Source organism: Spermophilus citellus (genome assembly GCF_964194105.1).
Source record: "Spermophilus citellus genome assembly, chromosome: 8".
Classification (NCBI taxonomy): Eukaryota; Metazoa; Chordata; class Mammalia; order Rodentia; family Sciuridae; genus Spermophilus; species Spermophilus citellus.
The window spans coordinates 28,316,396-28,335,299 of NC_138189.1; positions in this window are offsets into that span (position 1 = coordinate 28,316,396).

The window sequence follows — 18,904 nt, forward strand, 5'->3', positions numbered from 1 at the left end:
CAGAAATGACTTAGCTCCAGTAACCCCCTTACCCCGACTTGCTTTCTATCACCTACTACTTTGGTGTGATCTGGCTGCTTTCACAGCATACCACAGACTGGATGCAACCATCACAGGTAGGTGGGGGAGCTGAAGCTCCAAACCTCAGTTCTTGTGTTCTGCTGAAAGAAAATTTAAAGTCAGACATAAAAAGTCAAGCAAGAGAATTTTGTTATGAGTGAATGAAGTAAGACTCAAGCAAAGAAGACTCTCTCAAGAAGTAGAGTGGATCATCTCTGAGCCGAGAATGACAAAGGAAACAGTGCTACTTTCAGATTTATTACTGTTTGATGTTCACCAGGAGGACTGGGTTCCGCCTTCTGAGGTCTTTACCAATGGGATGTTTAACTCTTCCTTTGCAGCAGGCAGGGGAGCTTTTGAACCTAGTTAATCCTCTCCAGAACTGCCATGGTGACCATCCTATTCCTATTCGGGAGAACTTCATCTACAAGTCAATTCTATGATAATGCAGGTTCTGGGGTCAATGACACACACACAGAAACTTTACCTGAGTGTGCCTGCACTACTAAAGAATTTTCCCTTCTGATATAAATTGAGAAACCTATGATCATAAATCCAAATTGTACAATGACCCCACTTAATCCTGTCAGGAATTAGCTCCATCAATCTTTTCTTCCTGACATATTTCCTTAATTAGTTCCCTTTGTTTCTCCTGTTACTCTCAGGGTTAGTGCACCCGTTATTTTTCTGTAAGTTACTTGATTGTTCATTAAAGGCAATTCAGAGAAACCCCACGACCCTGCTATGTTATTGGTTCACATTTCACCACTCATTCCTAACTACTGCCTAACAAAACAAAAAATACGAAGTTCAAGATCAAGATGCTGACCAGCTCAATTCCAGATGAGGGGTCTCTTGCTGGCATGAAGATGGCTGTTTTTTCAGAGTCCTCATAATAGGAAGAAAGAAAGAAAAAGAGTCTCTAGTGCCTCTTCTTCCTTTTTATTTCTTTTTTTTAGATTTTATTTTTAGTTAACAACAATCATATATAAATACATATGTATAAATGCATACATTTATGTGTAAATATATCCAATAACAATATGATGTTATGATACCTGTTTATATTGTAGGATGATTAAAGTGGGCTGATTCACATTTATATCAGTTCATATATTTATTTCTTTTTGTGAGACCATTTAAAATCAACATTATTAACAATTTTGAAAGATAGATGATTTTTTAGCTACCATCACCATGTTATGTAATAGATGACTAGAACTTATTTCTCCTTTCTAACTGAACTTTGCACCCTTTAACTAACATCTCCCACTTCCCTGTTCTCTCCCCTGCCCACCACTATCTGGTAACCTGCATTCTACTCTCTCCTTCTATGATTTCAACTTTAGATTCCACATGTAAATCCTGATATGCATTTTTGTCTTTCTGTTCCTGGCTTATTTCACTTAGCTTAGATGTTCTGTGGATGTATCTATGTTGTTGCATTAATTATAATTAATGTAAAGGGATTTCTTGAAATAGAAAGCCAAAGCACTGTGGTCATCTGAAAGAGACTGTTCACATGTACACAGGGTCTGTTCCTCTACCATAAAATGGTGGAAATGTTTCCAGGTTCATCATGCCCAAATCTTTGGCAACTTACAGAAACTTGCTAAGCTGGGTGCTTATGTCTTGTCAATCCTCATCTCCAGCTCACTGCATTCACTGAATGACCAACACCTGCAACAGGAAAAGTTTCCAGAAGAGCAAGGCCTGGTGAAGGCAGCATTCCCAGAACATCCCATCTAGATCCTGCACTCGCCCATTGTTTCATCTCACATTGTCAATTCACCTCTCTGGGTGGTGCTGCCACAACAAAAATTGTGAAGCCACATCTGATTTCAAAAGGAAGCAGGCCGTGACTGAGTAGAAATTCTATACTGGATAAAGGAGGAGATGGTGGGCAGGAAAAACTGCCCTGCACTCTACCTTAGGAAATCACTCCTTTTGAGCTATTTTCGCATGTTTAATTCTTAATCAGTATGTTTCCATATCTTTGGGTAAGGAAAGACAAACAAACAAAGCTTGAAATATACACTGATTCCTCGTTATTGAACTCAGTCTAAAACCTACTGGGAAAATGTACTTGTCAAGTGTTGGGTTACTGCTAGATGTCATTCCATGGGCTATTTTAAATGTAGATGCAGTGATAGACTTGAGACTGACTGAATCCTGGACCAACAAAGGGATGTTCTAAAGAAGTGAAGCTTCACCTTACTTAATCTTATAGTAAATAAAGTGAAGAATTCTTTGAAGCATTTATTTTTCCCTGAAGAGTAAGCACATAAGATCATAACTGTGAATAGTCAGAAATCTTTCTCATTGTGTCTACAAGTCCCTATCAATGCAATCACCATCTCGTGACAAATGGAAATGACAAAAATCAACTAACATTTCTTTCCAATACCTTTTCAAACACTTAATTTACTGTCTAGAAAATAAATATAATAAAACAAAATAAAATTAAAATTGAAATGTTACAATAAAGAAATCAGAACAAGACATTCAAAACAGTACTGATGATATTCACCCTGATTCTTAATCACATAAATATCCCTAATCCTTACACTCAAGCAGGCAAGAGATGGGTCTCCCATCATAAAACGTGGTCATCCTGATATAAATTCTCTCTTTTGCAAAACTCATTGTGCCAGTTATTGTCAGTACTGTGTGACAGGTAAAACAGGACCAGTTAGGGAACAGGATGCATGGAACACATTGAGTTATTCTTGAGTTTGCAAATGCTTTTCTCTGATGAGGCCATCTTTGCCTGCAATTGGTGATTATAGTAATGTTTGAGAACTATACAAGGATATGTTTTCAATAATGTAATTTAATCAGAAGATAGATTTTAAAATTAATGGAATACATGTGGCAACATTTTATATCTCCTAAGGAATTTAGCAGTAGCAACATGTTAATATTCGTGCTCCCTGACTATCTTTCTTTCTGATTGCTAGTTCCATGCTAAGGTCTAAGAAGGATGAGGTAGAAATGATACTTTCTTATGATGCTGAGTCAAAATATACTTGTGCCACAAAGAAATCTATCCCATGGATGAGTATAGGTAGTAAATATGTACGTAACATGTACACTGCATCAAGGTGTTATCTCATTTATTGAACACAAACAACCACAGGTTTGCTTTCTTTAAGTACCTTTAAACTTCTTTGAAGTTACAGAAGTACTTTTTTAGTACTTCTTAAAGATACTTTTAGTATTTTAGTACTTTTTTTAGATATTTTAAAGGCTGGGCAAGTTTAGGTCACTACTTGACTTAATTTGTATACTATTGTGTAATTGGTAAATGGCAAAATTGGATTTGAATCCAAGTCTGTCTGTTTAGTCACTTAGTCATCAAAAGACCTGAGGGAAGGTAGACCATTATAGTGGAAAGGTGTGGCAGAGGAAAGCAGCTCAGGACATGGCATCCAGAAAGCAGAGAGCATGAGTTCTGTTCACCAGTGACAAAATATGAATCCCAAAGTCACAGCCCCAATGAACTACCTCCTCTAATCACATCATACCTACCTATAGATTCTGCCCAGTTAATCCACCAATTAATTCACCTTTGAAAATTCTTACATTGTCTCACACATGATCTCTTGGGTGATACCTCATAACTAAACCATATCCAATCAAACTGAGATCCTAAAAGTCATATAACTGTAAAGGAAGGTTAATAATATAAGTATGCAATGTTGAGCTTACATAAAATAGAGACAGAATATTTCATTTTCTCTCTCACTCAAAATAAGTGTTAGGGTACAAGAGTGAGTAGTGGGGACTGTGGTGAATAGATGGACTGTTTAACAAAGTTAGAATATTTGTAGACACTCAAATGCATTTTAAAAATGTTTAACTAGAAAATAAGATTGAATAAGAAAATTACATTGTAATTGATATTGTTACTTAGGATTTCTTTTAGCAATATTATTTTAAATATAGACAATATTGTACAAATAGACCGTGTAATCTGATGATTCTAAGTAGATTTTAAAGACATGGATGTCAAGGCTTGGGTGTATCTAAGTGGCAGAGCACTTACCTTGCATGCACAAGGCCTTAGACTCAATCACCCCACCCAAAAAAGACAAGTGTATTTCTCAGTGTATTTCTACAGATGGATTTATATGTAGATATAAAAACCAAATGTAAATAAGCATATACACATGAACATACACTGTAATTTCACCCTTCAAAAGTGTCCAAACATTTGCTTCCTATCATATTTATATTATACTTAAAATGTGCTACTTTTGAAATTATATTATGTTTGTGTATGTGTGCATGACATTGTACCTCAAGGCTCCCTAACAGAAATGATGATTTAGTCCAAGCCTCCCTCTTTCTAATACTTTTCAACTACATCTTGCTGCCTCATTCACTTCTGTGTTTCTAATAAATCTTGGTTCATGCCTGACACACAGAAAATAATAAATATAATTTACTGAACAAATAAATGCATGTCTCAGCATTAATAAAATAGAAGGATTGTGAGGGGCACCATAGTACAGTGGGGTCTATATATGTGGAGCCAGGTTTCTAAGATTTCAAAGTTATGAATGCTAATCTGAATACCTACAAATTAAATTGAACTTGGATCCTTTGCTTGTCTTTTGTGAGCAACATCATAAGATTGTAGGGAGGATAATGAAAATCTTCATTTTCAGATTTCAGGATGCTGTTCCCTTTCTCCTTTCTCTTGAGTTGATCTTCCTTTGCTCCAGACAATGTGTAATTTAGCATTAAATAACACCTCTAGTAATGTTGATGGCCAACATCATAGGTTACTGCTCATCCTGGAAAAGCATTTATCTGTGTTGGATATTAACTAGAAATATGTGCCAGTACCAGTGCCAAAATGGAATGTGCAAAAATTTAAGCAGTCTCACAGACCTGTCCTTGCTTATGTGTTCTTCCTTTGATCAAATTTCTAGTGCAAGCATGAAGACTTCAGATTCAGAATTCCAAGTAGCATCTGTAGAATTCAGTTCTGTATATGTGGTAAAACATTCAGAGACTAGAAAAGGCTAAGAGATAAGCACCTATCCAGAAGGGAAAGATTCATGCATTCATCATGTAAATTGATACAAATAAAATTGAGAGATCTAAATTTTGAATTTAGAGTTTCAAAATTCTGATTTCTGAAAACCTGGGGCCCCCTGGGATGAGTCACAAGCATCCCCCAAAAGCTTTATAGATCAAGAGAACATTTTCTCATGAAATTGTAAAATAATGCAACTCATTGTGATGCACAGTAAATGTGCAAGGGAACAGGGAAAAAATGATAAGAAGGAAGGAGTCCAGACAGAATGACAAATTAAAGGGGAAGGAAGGATAGAAAAGAGGGAAAGAAGAAAAGGTACTTACTTTTCTCAACCTCTATAAAACATTTTTTTGTAAATATCAGGAAAGAAGCCAAATTTGATATTTAAAATGTATCCTACCTTTGTAAAAGTTTAAGATACAAATGGCCAGGTGCACAGCTGTAATCCCAGCTACTCAGGAGGCTGACAGAGGATGACCACAAGTTCAAGCCAGCCTTGGCAACTTAGCAGATCCTGTCTCAAAATATTTTTTAAAATACAATCAAAAGAGCAGGAGGTGTAGTTCAGCATTAGACTGCCCCCGATTTCAATCCCCAGTACAAAAAGAGAGAAAAAGAAAGAAAGAGAGAAAGAAAGGGGAAAGTGGTGGGTAGAAGCATGGGAAAGCAAAAAGAAAATTGTGGAAGAATGATATATTTTCCCTGTGGTGTACACTCTGCCTTTTAAGAATAACCATAAACTCTAGTTTGGTCTCTGTGTTGTTAATGAGTTTAGATACCATCAATTATATTCATTGGAATTCTGGGCTGAAAGGAATAGGTTATGTGTGTCCCATTGTTTGGTTTATGTTTTTGTTCTTGTTTTTTGAGAAAATATTTGTTTTATGGATGAAAGGGCAACTTTGCTCTTAGAGAAAAATGAAGCAAACTTATAACTTGGCTCTGAATTATTTGCAAAAAGGAAAAAATCATATTTACAGTCTCAAAATGGCAGAACTCTGGTGCAGTGTGAAAATACAGCAAGGAATGCATTTCTTTATCCTGTGAAGACAGCAGATATGTAAGCTTCACTGGTTTCTCGTTTTCCTTTTATGAAAATAATAGCTCAATGCTGTTTCAAGGTTATATTATTTAAAAGATACACTGTGTGTGCAAACAGAGAGTCTGTAGACTTCTCAAAACATGTGTCTAAAACAGAGCTGTTTAGTTTGACAGGGCTTCAAATACCAAGATATTGTGTTGAATACGAAATCAAATTCTGAAAGTGAAGAGCTGAAAGGTAGTTGGATGGGCTTAAATCTTGACAAGGTTCAGCACTTCGTTTTCTCTAGATGACAATCAACACATCCCACGCTCCTTTCAAGAGGTTTTTTAAGTGGTTTCTTGGGACTTTCTCATAAAAAGCTTTTTGGTCCATAGCTTCTTCTCAATGTTAAAGCCTTGAATATTTTTTTAATTACATATACTTATCATTGTGTAATTATTACATATGTGGAAAAACTCAAAATCAGATTCTCAGAGATGGACATGTCAAAATGTTTTCTTTCATTGAATATATTTACCTGAATTCTAATAATACCCATAGGTATGCTAGTTGGTGAAGACTGAATAAACAATGTGAAAATACAACAAGCAAATAATAATATAGCAATATTTTGAATAGAATTCAAGAAAAAAAACACTTTCCTATAATTTTTCACCTGTATTTCCAGAAATGGTTGGGAAAAAAACACTTAACAGTAAAACCCATGTTTATTTATCAATAAGGAATTAAAGAATCAAAATAAAGAATTATAATTAAAAATGTAGAGTGAACATACAAGAAATCTAAGGGAAGTGAATTCTACTTACCATTCACATGTGTGTAAGTAATATGCAAAAAAAAAAAAAAAAAAAAAAAAAAAGATATTGAGTCTGATTCCAGAGATGTGGGGCAAAACATTGCCCAGCAACCACATCTCCAAATTCAATGCCTGTCATTCCCATTCTGATTTTCAAAATCTGACCAAGAAGCACAGATTAAGATGTCAGTGTTACTTTATATCTAGGCCTCGAGTTTTCTCTGGTAGTTAATATTAGAGCGATCAACTTTGCACTTGAAAAGGAGAACTGGCTTCATTGTTCTATTTAGAAGTGCCTATAGTGTGCACCATTCTCTGAACTTTCACTGTCTCTCACCAGGTTTTATACACCTAAAAGACAGGTGGAATAATAGTCTCTATCTCAACTACTGTGCAGTCCCAGAACTATGATATGTGAATCTCCTGAGTTAACAGTCATCCCAAGAGAATGGCAGATTCATGGATCATGTCTCACAAAATGGGAACACGACCTGGTCCAGAACAGTGTACTAAATACATATGTTGTGAAGAAGGGAGGGCTTGTAGGAATGAGAAAAGGAGAGAGGAAAGAAAATGGAATCAAGAGGAGAAGGCATGCTTTCATATAAATTGTTTAAACCAATTATCACAAAACAGAACTTTCATTAACTACTGTGTGATAATGTACCTAGTAAGTAATTTAACTTTTCATATAAAGTAGTGTATCACAGAGTTCTTCTATTTTCAGGAGAATAATGTCTCTGAATGCTAGCATCCTCATCAACTTGTTAAATATAAGCATAAACATCATAAAACATTGTTGAGAGAGTTAAGGGAACTCATTTATGTGAAAGAGATGAGCTAGCACATCGTATTCACTCATCTCCCATTTCTCCATAATACTGAGAATTCAAAACTTTTCATTTCACTTGACTTCCACAAATGTTCCACTTATGACTTTATATCTATACCAGTTTGTATTTCAAGTCTCTGAATCCCAGTTATGGAGGGATGGAAGCAAAGGATATGGGAGTTGATGCAGAGAACTTACAATCAAATCCCTTTAAACTACATTATAAATGATAAAACAGCAGCAAATATACACCCACTCTGACCACAGGCATCTAATCATCCTTACAGATAATGAGATTTACCTGGGAATCTTATCTGGCCCAATAAAAGCAATTTTTCAAGGCTAAGTATAGGGAATTACATCCATTAGCAAGTAATCTGTGAAAAGAGAAACAATTTAGGTTGAAATGTGTGATTGCTAAAGCTATTATAATCTTTCAATCTCCAAAACTTTACCTGTTTTGCAATGGTATCCATTTTTGCTAACTCTTTATTTCCCAGTGAATGAAGAAAAGAATGTTATTTTCAAAGTTCTCTTTCCCCTTGGGAAGAGGCAGAGTACAAACATCCTAATTCCTACTGCTATTTTACATAGCTTCTCTTCAGTTTTCCATCTTGGTTTGGCCCACTTCTATAAAAGGTTATCATTTCTTACATACTGGGTATAAGTGGTTTTGAGAAATAGCCTCTCTATATTCATTACATTTGAAGAAATTTTCAAAGGAAGCATTATGGATTGCTTGGATTGGTAAAAACTTGTTTCAACCAAATGCTTTCAGTATAACTACAATTTCTATTATCTTTTGTGAAACTTAAGGAAAACAAGCAGAGATTGGACCTAAATATTGGAATCCAGAGTTGGCAACGAACTATGATTTGGATAAATGTTTCCCAAAAGCCCATGTAGAAAAAAAACTTGTCATCAGACTGTGGTATTATTGAGAAGTGGTGGAACCTTCTTGAGGTGGAGACTAATATGAGGAAGTGAAGACACTGGGATAATGCCCTTGATGAGGATATTAGGATCTCAACACCTTTCTCTCTCTTTGTTTCTCAGTATCCATAAGGTGAGCATCTCCTCCACCATATGCACCCAATATGTTGCACTGCCTACCACAGACCCAAAGAAAAAGGGCAAAGAGAACATGGACTGAAACCTCTGATACATGAGCCAAAAATAAACACTTCCTCCTTATAAATTGATTACCTCAGTTATTTTGTCACAGTGACAGAAAGCTAATACACAAACATAACACATTTACATGTCCCAAAACAGCTTAACGTTTCATAAACTATTGACGCTGATACACACATGGGATTTTCAGTTTCACAATTTAAACAAGCAACAATTAAACAATTAGTCAACATAATACTATCTTTATGATTCTTAGCTATCACCTCTCTTTGCAGTCAAATAAAGCATAATAACTTAAAATAGGTCTTAGATTTTAATTTTGCTTCACCATGTTCTATCTGAGAAACTTTGGTCAAGCAACTTAATCCAAAGACTTACACATCCGGAAAACAATAACTTCATAGGACTTTGTTAAAAATAAATCAAATGAAACCTGACAAGTATTTAAACAGTGCTATAAGTGTAAATAAATGTTTAAATTTCAAAATGCGAAGGTTAGTTGTAGTCATATTGTTCCCTTGTAAATTAAATTAAAATTAACTGAGATAATCATTCCCAAGACATGTCCACCACTCAGACTAGACTGTTTATGTGTAGAACATATATATATATAAAACAAAGAGGGTCAGGGAACTCTCTCCCTTTTGCTGATATATATATATATATATATCCTTAGAGGACCAGGGTATCATCATCCACATCCAGTGTTCAGCAAGCTTTTCTAAATCTTTATTGTTGTTCCATAGCAGAACAATCAGCCTGTACTGGTTTCTCTAGACAAAGATATTATAGATTGATTTTTTTTCCTCTCAAATTTTATGAGCTGAAGTTCTAACCCCCAGTACTTGAAAATGTAACTTTCTATAAAAAGATTTGTAGGAAGAACCCCTAATTAAATATAAATGGTTCTTTATAAAACAAAGGGGGGGGGATTTTAACATATACACACCCAGGGAGATCATCATGTGATGATGAAGACAGAGAATGTGACACAAGTCAAGGATCACTAAAGGCATCCAGTGACTGTGCAGAAGCTGAGGCATAGGACAGATACTTCCTTCACTGCCCTGAGGAACCAACCCTGCCAGAACCTCAGTCTTAGACTTCTAACCTGAACTGTAAGATAACAAATTTCTATTGCTCAAGACACCCAGTTTAGGATACTTTGTTTTGGCAGCTCTAGATCTTACACAGGGTATGACTTAAAATTTAATTATAAGCTAGATGTGTTGGCCAGGAATTATTCTAAATTATAAAAGAAATGACACACTTTTGCTATGATTCATTTGCTAATATTTTTAAATTTAAACTCTCAGTACATGCATATATCACAGAGGGTCCCAGTAAGAAATAGTCAACATTGTCAGTTTAAATTATTTTAATAAAGGAACTATTTAAAGAAGTATAGGCAAGGATAAAGAACAGATACAGAGACATCCAAGAAGTACCAATAGCAAAATATTGATACCATCTTCCCAGGTTGGAGGATAAAATACAGTCATTGAAGACTGCTTCAGAATGGAAACCATGATATAAATGCTACTAGATGGAGCAACCAGTGTAGAGGGCGTCGGGGGCCAGGTATGGCCATCACCACATTGAATTGGAGACACAGTTACAGGAGAAAATACATTAACCTGCAGGAGTAGGTGAGCTGATACCAACCGGAAATCACTGGGAAAAGGACTTCCAGATAATGAGGTCCATAAAGGTCAGCCTTCCAGGCCCAGAATGAGCCATAGAAGGGAGGAGTATAGATCTGAGAAGCAAAGGGAGAATAATGAGAACTGAAATTCATTAAGGTGCTTTTGACTATAAGTGACAAAGTGCCTGGCTGAAAGTGACTCAAGCAAAACATAATTGTTTTTCTCATTTTTAAAAATTTATCTGAATAGAGGAGATTTCTTAGTTAGTGCATCTGCTTACTAATGTCAGAGCCCTAGTTAAGCTTGTTGAAGATTCTCTTGATTTCCTCTCATGATCAAAGAGGACCTACATTTCCTACTATTACATCATTACACAAGTGAGTACAAAGTCAAAACGAAGAAGGTCGGGGAACTTTATGATTCTCTCTCCCTTCTGCTGAGTGTGGTACTTTTTCCTACATCTTATTGGCCAGATCTGGGTCTCATAGCAACTACTAATTCTTATCATTGGCAAATAGGGGAATCATCATGACTATCTTAATCATTCATCACCTAGGTTTCTCTTTGAAGAGGCTACCTAATGATGACATAGTAAAACTGAGATGAACATAATAGAAGGATCTGCATAAAAAGTCAGCCACCATGTTCCCTTATTCCAAGTCCTAAAGATCAAAACATTACTGTACTTCTGAGTACTGACTACACCTCTCAGTTCTTCTCTTCCCCTTTCCACAGCTCCTGTTCTATTGAGGTTTGTTCGTAACTTACCATGATGTCAATGAGAGTCCTCAAAACCAGCTCAAGTCCCACTTCCATGGCTAGTAACCTTAACACCACTTTAGTCTCCCCCCGCTCATTCATTAATTGAGACACAGTATGACTTCAAAAAGACACAACCTTCCTTTTAATCTTGGCATTACAAAGAGTATTTGGAATATATTGATTCAAGGGAGGTTTTGACAATAAGAAGAAAGCTCAAGAATCAATATTTCAAAAAAATTAGTATAATGATAATATGAAAACAATTCCAAAATAAGCGTCAAAGAGATGATTTTTAATATCATTTCCTTCTGAATTTTAGTGATCTTTATTCAAGAAAGAAATTTGCAGAACCCCTCTGGGTCTGGATCTTCATCTATGGGATGAAGGGGTTGGTAGTATATTAACTTTACAACTACCTCACAGAATAATTTGAGCAGTTTGTGATGTCAGACATTTCAGAATTTAACATTGAATGAGTATAACTGTTTTAGTAAGCTTTTCATCACTGTGATCAAAACACCCAAGAACAAATTAAAGGAGGAAAATTTTTAGTTTCAGAGGATCAATCTATGGTCAGCCAACTCCATAGCTCTGAGCCCTAAGTGAGACAGAACATCATAGTGGAAAGGCATGGCACAGGGAAGCAGCTCAGGAAATGCCAACCAAGAAACACAGAGAAACTTACCCACCAGGGACAGAATATGAACACAAAGTCACAACTCTAGTGACCTATTCTCTTCAGTCACACCCTACCTGCCTACAGTTACAACACAGTTAATTCATTCAAGTGGATCAATCCATAGATTGGGTTCCACCTCTCATAATCTAATCATTTCACCTCTAAATATTCTTGCATTGTCTTGCACATGAGCTTTGAGACACCTCATATTCAAACTGTAATAGTCAGTAACTTTGGCTTAGTGACTTCAACTTGCAAAATTCTTTTGAAAAGAGAGGAAAGATAGAATTGTAGGATGCATTTGCTAACATCTTCAAAGTGTGAACTTTCCATGTCTTGATCATTCTCCCCTATGCTGCATGGTACATATTGATATGTTAATAGTGATGCCCCAGTTTCCTAAAGGACAAGCTTGTCCAGACAGGTAATTCACTGGGCTGATGCCAGTTGATTGCTGATTTATGCAGGTGAATATCATGGCTCAAACTGAAAGAACAAGAAAGAATTTGTCTTTAAAAAGCAAACAAAAAACTTTATTATTCTAGTTACTACAAATTTCCCCACATGTCCATCAAAACCTGACAAATTCACATGGGCAAACTTAAATCTTCAGATTCATGAAAATGTCACCTTAATATTTTCATATTGGAAGAAAGCTAACCTTTAAAAGAACGGTTTAAATAATTGACTTACATAGGTACATTATGTATTTTAAAGACTGAATTGAGTTCAAAATGTTCTCACTTACATGTTCTTAAAATGTCCTGAGAAATTTTTGCAGAGCTCATCATACTTTTAAGGTATTAAGTTACCAGACTCCCAAAATGGTGCAAGGAAAATATTTCCTTCCTAGAACAGTTATTAAGATAATTAATCAACACAGTCTTCCTGCTGAAATGACAAGTGATCCCTGTTTTCACTCGGAACATGCTGAATTTAAAGAAGTAGGTAAGTCAAAATAATATATTCTCATCAGAAATCTGCTTAAAAAATAAGGATAAAGATAGCTTTAAACATAATTCTGTATTTACAGTAGACAGCTGAGCTTCATCAGTTTCACATCACGAGCCCAGAAATATATGTACTACATTAATGGACTGTATGATAAATAGGAATCTATTTTTATGTTGAGAATCTATTTTTATGTTTGTTTGTGAGACTATAGAAATAAGCATTAAACATGTGCTTATATAATCTTAAAATCATAAAGAATTTTAAAATACTCAAGCATGTATACTATCACTGAATTTGGACACATTTTAAAGGTTTTATTCAACCTTTGCCTTATACAAATTCACTTAATACATGCACAGTTAGAATTTGTATTCCGGAGATATTTCCCAACCTAACCTTCATAAAAATCTCTCACTATCTGTAAGACTATTTAAAATAGGGAATATTCATTTAACATTATTTGAATTATATTTACTCACCATAATTGTTCCTTTCATACATTTTCCACAATGATATAAGGGTGAATGTATAATGTGAGAAATGATCCAAATGCTTTGGAGAAGGCATCAGACATGCCTGGATCGAGCATCATGGACTAATATGGAGATCAAGCTATGGAATTTTCTAGAGTTAGATTAGGTCACTGGTCACTAGGGCTTTATTGGAAGATGTAAGCAAAGAAGGTTAGAACTTAGTCTCTAGACTCTTGTTTGAGAACCCTTTTTCTATTAACACTAAATAGCTACTAGCTCACCACCTGGAAGTACATATGTTTGGATGTATCTCTTCTTAATCTCCAAAAATTAGTGAGTCTTATCAACTCAAGAAGACAATAGCATCTTATTCAAATATAGTAGGATCAACAACTTACTGTGTTTTATTGTCAAGTACGTGATAGAATAAAGGTAAGTTTAAATGTAAATGAAGCAATTGTAATAAATATGTGATAAAAATGTCATAAAAAGGCACATTTCTTCCCTGTTCCTTGCAATGTGTCACCAAAAATTTGTATAGAGAAGAGAATTTGAAACATCCACCAAACAATTTTTGGTATTAGAATGCTCCTCCAAGGAAGGTGCTATTTAATCTATAATTCACACACACACACACACACACACACACACACACACACACACCACAAAGATGCTACTAGAACTTACTTCTACTCCAGGAAGAAGGAATTATCAGTCCTCCATGTATCCTAGTTATATTCTCATTTTTTAAAATATTGGCAGAAAATGCTGAGTACTTCAGAGAGGCAATTTTAATCAGTTATTCACTCAAGAATATAGAAGGCTGGTATACAAAGCAAATAGAGGGTCTAAGAATTGTAATGAGGTAACAGAGATGGTAATTAGGGAGACCTAACTTAGTACCTTTGGCCTACCAAGCACATCTGCAAAGTCCTCCCCAACTGGAAAAAGGTAGAAAGGTAAGGGATGGCCCCTACACCCTCAGAGAGTTATTTACATAAGCCCTCACCCCCTCCCCAAAAAATTCTTTATATCTATGTCCTTCTCTCCTCACTATCCAAATCCTTTCTTTTTCAACATCTCTGCTTTTGGTTCCCCCCCAGGAAAAGATAAATCTCCATGTTTATACTTTCAAATGTCTTACAAATTCCATGAACTCATTGCATGGAGCTTCCTTCTTGCCAGCACCTTTCAGAACTGCCTAACTATGAAGACGGCTATTGTGACAGCTCACTCTCACTGAATCAGCTCAACTGAACCGTCTGTCTTATCTTGCAGAGAAAGGGAAGGAGGGATCAATAGAGGGACAACAAGGGTATAATTCTCTGCTCTATTGTTCTTCTTGTAAACATTTTATGTTAAGCTCATCTCTCTACCAAAAGGATATTTCTCCCCAAAAAATAATTTTGTGATCAATGTAAATCATGTGTATATTTTAGATATAAACACTGATTTTATTCCTTGCAAAAAGTGTGCTCTCCTAATGATGCTATAAGGATATTTATACAATCCCTGATTTAGTCAATCTTATACCTTACCTTTTTTCACCTTCTTCTCTGACTGCTTTTGACTTTATGTAACAAATATTTTCCAAAAACATCTTTTTCTCTCCATTTGTTTTTCGAGGTCTACGGGAGTTCTTCTTGACTTATCTTGTCTTAGATAAGTTGCAAGGTTAGATGCACAGTCTTCCAAACTACAAGGTCTATCAAGATTTTTTGATCCCTACCACAAGAAGTCAGGATCCAGTTACAAAGGTAGAGGGCAAAGCCCACATATGATCCTTAGTTCTGACACTATGAGTTTGGTGGGTTTTTAATAAATTATAAATAGGGTTCTCCAGAAAAACAGAAGCAATGAGATGTTTACACACACACACACGCACACACACACAAAAGAGAGAGAGACAGAAAGAAGAAAAAGCAAGAAAACAATGACTATAAGGCTCACAACTATGGAGGCTTGGAAGTATGAAATCTCTAGGGCAGTCCTGCATGCTAAAGACACAGAAAAGAGCTGAAGTTCAAGCCTAATGCCTATCTTTTGGCAGAATTCTACTTTGCTGGGGGAAGGGGACAGGCCAAGCTTATTTTAATCAAAATTTAAGTGATAATCTCATCCAAAAAATTATCTTCACAGAAACATTCTGAATGTTCTACCAATTTTCTTGGAATCACGATCCAGCCAAGTTGACAAATTCAATTAACCATCACAGTGATTTTTTCCCAAAATCATCCTCAAGTTTAATAATCCATTTAAAGTTTCACAGAACTCACAGGAATCTGTTTTACTCATGATTACATTTATTATAGCGAAAGGATAGAGAATTCAGCCAAAGTCTTGGAATATCTTCAGAATGTGCCATCTTATTTGTATATATGCAATATAAATGAAATATCATGAACCCAGGAAGCTCGCCTGAGCTGTGGAGTCCAGAGATTTTTACTAGCGTGTCATAGTGTGACTATGCTTGACTCATTAATTGCCCCCGTAGCTGAAATCAATCTCTAGTCCACATTCCTCCTCAGGCTGGTATCTTATGGCCTAACAAAATACATAGGTCATTTCATGTTATTAACATAACCATCAGGTATGGTCTCTGGGAATCTCATGCTAAAAAACAAAGACACTTGTATCAGAAAATTCTCAGGCTTTAGAAATTAATGATGGATTTGAGGACAAAGACCAAATCTCTTTTGGGGAACACCCATGTGTTCATCTTATCCACAAAATCCTAATCAAATCTGTTCTTTACACCCTGCAGTCACAGTGATGTGACCATCATGATTTCCTATTGCTTTCACAGCAAAATGTCATACATAATGTGGTTCCCATTTCCCCAGACTCATTTTGAGTTAGACTCTTGCTTGCTTATCTCTAAAACATCTTGCTCTCCTGGTCTAATCTTTTACCATAGGAAGTTTTGGGGACCGATTCCTCAGCACAAATTACTCTTCCCTCTCCTCTTCACACAATTAACTAGCAATTAATATCTCTCATTTATTAGCACTTACTCAGAGTTGTAATTTTTATTATATAAAGTCCTCCCTTCATACTCACAGGGTCTTCAGCTACATCAGGAAAAAATCCTGTTTGGTTTTTGCTCCTCAGCATAGTATTTAGTGCATACCAAATGTAGATTAATAAATGCTTACACTTAAGGGAAAGGCAATGTTTGATTGATTTACCCCTGTGCCAGGAATTTGGTTTGGTGAATAGGTTCATTCACCCCATCACACCTTCAGCACATTTTGTGGATTCCCTAAATAACAACTCTGTATGGCAGGTGAAATATTTCCAGTGGGGAAAGATATTCAGAGTCACTATTTTATGCAACTAAAAATTACAAAGAAGTGGGCTTTGTTTAAATGAGATTGATAGTAATCTTTCCCAATTTCAGATAATAGTAACTATAAACAGCCTGAAAAGTTTCATCCAAATACCTAGAAATGAACAAACATTATAATTTTAATTCCATTTTGAGTTTGTCTTCTGCTCAGGACCGCAGAGCTAGCAAGGCACAAGTCAACAACAGAACTGCCAACAGGAACCCACAGGAGATTTGGGTAATGAGTCATGCTGATCACAACATTCTTTCATTATTTGTTTGCATACACCCTGGTGTGACATCTTGGAACACACGTGCAGAGAAGAAGAAACCAGAGTCTGGTTGTGCATTGGCCTCTTTCTTTCCAACACAGATGTTTGGCTGCACTCAGGAGACAGGGCATTGCGCTAATACTGTGCCACATTTATGTTTGTGTTTATCTTCAAATACATCTAACTGGTTTGAAGCCATGAATTTTTTACCCATAATTACAATTACAGCACTGGGTGACATTGTAGATGACTTGCTATTTCTAAAAAGGTAGGAAATTTTGCTTCTGGGAATTAATGGGTAAATTTAATGATTCTAGAAGCAACAGTATGCATCATAAAGAATTCAAGTCAATATTTTTATGGTGGAAGTTGATGTGTTTGTTGTTTCTTTCTAAACAAAAGGGGAAAAAGCCAGAATAAGAATAAATAGCAAACATTTGCATGAAGGTTGAAACTTCTAAATGCCCAGGTTCTTTCCAAAGGTAATAGGAAATAGAGAATTTGAAATATGTCATGAATTCATCACCTGATAAAAATCAAGTTGGTTTTCCAGATTACCATATAATCTAAAACACAAACTCATGAACTCCCTACTTGTTCCCAGTGTGTTATATTTGAAATACTTTACAAGGAGCAAAGTAAGTTCAAATAAATGAGAATAGACAAAACCAAAAAATTTTAGGTATGCATACACCTTGGGGGGAAACTATGTTCAAATAGACTTATTTTCAGAATGGCTAAAATTAATCCTTTATTACTAGACAATATTATTCTGTGTGACATGACAATTATGTGCTAGGCATTGGCCAGGTATTTAAGGATATCCTTTTATTTTCTTATTTTGTGAATGAGAAAAATAAAGCATCAAAAATGTTAAGTTGTGCAAGATTATAAAGCTTGCAATAAATAAAAATTCAAAGTACCAAAAAGATTTATTCTAACCTGTTTTATAGAAATTGCCTAAATTATAATCTATTGAACTGCCCTATTTCTATATAACAGACTATGTGCCATATCAGTGCTTAGCAGCCCATCTGGTATATTACATGCATTCAATGTGTATTGAATCCATGAAAATGGAAAAGAAAGAAGAGGAAGGAATAGCAGAGAAAATACAGGGAGGAAGGATTTAAACTTATTTAAATGAATTTAATGTTGAAAATCATCATTAAAATATCTTTAGGTATTTTTAGAATCATTAAAATATCTTTAAAATCAGAATCTCCCTGGGTTAGTCAGCTTTTGCATCACTGTGACCGACATTCTTTTGATGAGAATAAATGTTTATTTTGGCTCCAAGTTTCACAGGTGTTCATCTGTTGTGAACTGACTCTATTGCTCTGGGCTGGAGGTAATGCCCAGCCCCTGGCATCCAAGAAACAGAGAAAGAAAAAGACACAGGAAGGGGCCAGGGGCTGATGTATATTCCGCAAGGCCATACCCTCCGTGACCCACTTCATCCAGCCATGATTCATCTTCCTCTGGTTACCAGCAGGTAATCCATTCAAATCATTACTTCATGAAATAGATGCATCCACTGATGAGGCTACAGACTTCATGAGCCAATCATTGCCTAAAAGCTTCACCTCTGAACTTTGCCACATGGGGGACCATGCTTTCAAACCATGTTTTTTGGGGGGAACGTTCCAAATCCAAACCATAACATTTATTATTTCATTTCTCATTTATTTTCTTTATTGAATTGATACAGCTTGGAATTTTTAAAGAAATTTCATACAATTATAACTGAGTGAAAAATAGGGACCCATATATACTATTTGGGATAAGCCTTTGCCACATTATTTGGACAATTCACTGCTGTCATTTGGGGGTTTGTTTGTTTTAATTTCCTGACTTGGAATTATAATAGAAG